We start from the raw sequence: 1,868 nt of genomic DNA on the forward strand, positions 1-1,868 counted from the left end.
ACTTCCCTTAGGTTACAATAATCAATATACATATAATTACTTGAATGTTGCACCAGATTTTCATAAACTCTGATATAGTGATACTCCCAGCTCGTTAAAATGATGATATTCCAATCAACCCCACCCACTCCTCTAATAATGGATATACGAACTGACCAATAAAAGAGGTCCATATAAGCACGCTAAATATCCACGTTATCCAATACCTGTTACACAAATGTCAAACTTTCATGACTAGCCTGTAAATCCCTGTACTTCTATTGTTAAATCTCCTTAATAAATAAAAAAAGATTAGTTTTTATTGTTTATTGAATTTGATTATAAACCCTAAACCTTATTTTATACCAATTAAATATTCTCTTTTTTAAGAAGCGTCGATATATTTATGATGAAAATATTCGATTATATATCCTATATCTACATATTTTATTCTTATTCTATACAAAGTAGCTTCGCTACATATAAAATGAAAATACTCACCAGATGTTCTGATAGAATTCAGTGTGGTCGCGACTCAGGCTTCGTAAACTTGGGTGAAGGAGAGCGGATTGGATTCTATAGCTTCCCGGATGGCAAATTTGGTCTCGGTGACTTTTGATTCAGCAGGGCTAGGTAGATGTAATCTCCCATCACTTATTATATGCACAGTTGGAATACTAAAAAAAACAAAACGCAATTTACAATTTGCAAATGAATAATATATATTTTACAAATAAATAACAAGATCTAATGTTGTATTTGTTTATAACCCCTAACTGTTTTGATATATACATATATAATGTATATATTAATTAAAATACAAAACGTAAATTACAATTATTTTAATCCCAATATTATATATTTTAAATTGATAACAAGATCTAATGTAATTGTTTATAACCCCCAACTGTTTTGATATATACATTTTACATATTTATATATATATACAAATATATATTAAACATAAAAATGTAGTAAACTTTTACCTAATAATTTGAGGTTTTTCATCAGTCTCTTGGGCGGCTTCTTTTAAAGTATAATGGCAGCTTATCGTGGCCTTACAAAGTGCCTCACAGCAACTAAAGGTTCCCAGTTGTTTTTGTTGTCACAAAAAAATAGTCTCTGGCTCTGCCATAATAAAACAATGAACTAACAATAAATATCTAAATTATAATATTATATAGCAATAATTTGACCACCTGCGGAAATGTAATGATGTTTTGTAGGGAGCATCTTGAGAAAAAGGGATTTAAAATAGGGTAAAGTTTAAGACCTAAACATACTGTACAAAATATAATTAATTGTAAATAAATATTCATATAAATTAATCTAGATGTGTATTTGCCAGTGTTGGATGTATTTATGGCATATCATCGAAAAAGTATGGATGTGTAAATGCCAGTGTTGGATGTATTTATGACATATAATTGAAAAAGTATGGATGTGTAAATGCCAGTGTTGGATGTATTTATGGCATGAGAAAAAGTAAGAAAACATTTTGCCAAAAATACATCAACTGTAAATTTGCTGGATGTGTAAGTGCTATAGCCCCTACAATTGTACTATCACAATTATTTTCTCGTATTCGAATCCGGTGGATAGGAACCGGTTCTCATCCATACGAAAAAACTATGTCTAGCATCGTATTATATCCAGTTTTCTACGAATATAGAAATGTACAATCATAAGATTATAACCAGTTTTTTTAGCCGGTGCCTTCTGCACCACGGGGCTAAAAAAAACTAGTTTTAATCTTATAATTGTACATTCTATATCCGCGGAAAGCCGTTTATAATACGATACGAGAAATAACTATTCTCGTATTCTTTCGAATCCGGTGAATAGGAACCGGTTCTCTTCCATACGAAAAAACTATATCTAGCATCGTA

The 1,868-nt window shown here is 30.5% G+C and overlaps 1 long non-coding RNA gene across 1 annotated transcript; it reads right to left on the minus strand.

Moving 5' to 3' along the window:
* Positions 1–239: 239 nt before the first annotated feature.
* On the minus strand, positions 240–1,168 carry LOC145327906 (uncharacterized). Its single transcript, XR_013882273.1, has 3 exons — positions 966–1,168; positions 481–656; positions 240–272 (listed from the first exon to the last, which is right to left on the minus strand). It is a non-coding gene; the product is annotated as an uncharacterized LOC145327906 (long non-coding RNA).
* Positions 1,169–1,868: the final 700 nt, after the last annotated feature.

This window comes from Acartia tonsa, chromosome 9 (assembly GCF_053477335.1).
Source record: "Acartia tonsa isolate MP-2025a chromosome 9, ASM5347733v1, whole genome shotgun sequence".
In the NCBI taxonomy this organism is placed as follows: Eukaryota; Metazoa; Arthropoda; class Copepoda; order Calanoida; family Acartiidae; genus Acartia; species Acartia tonsa.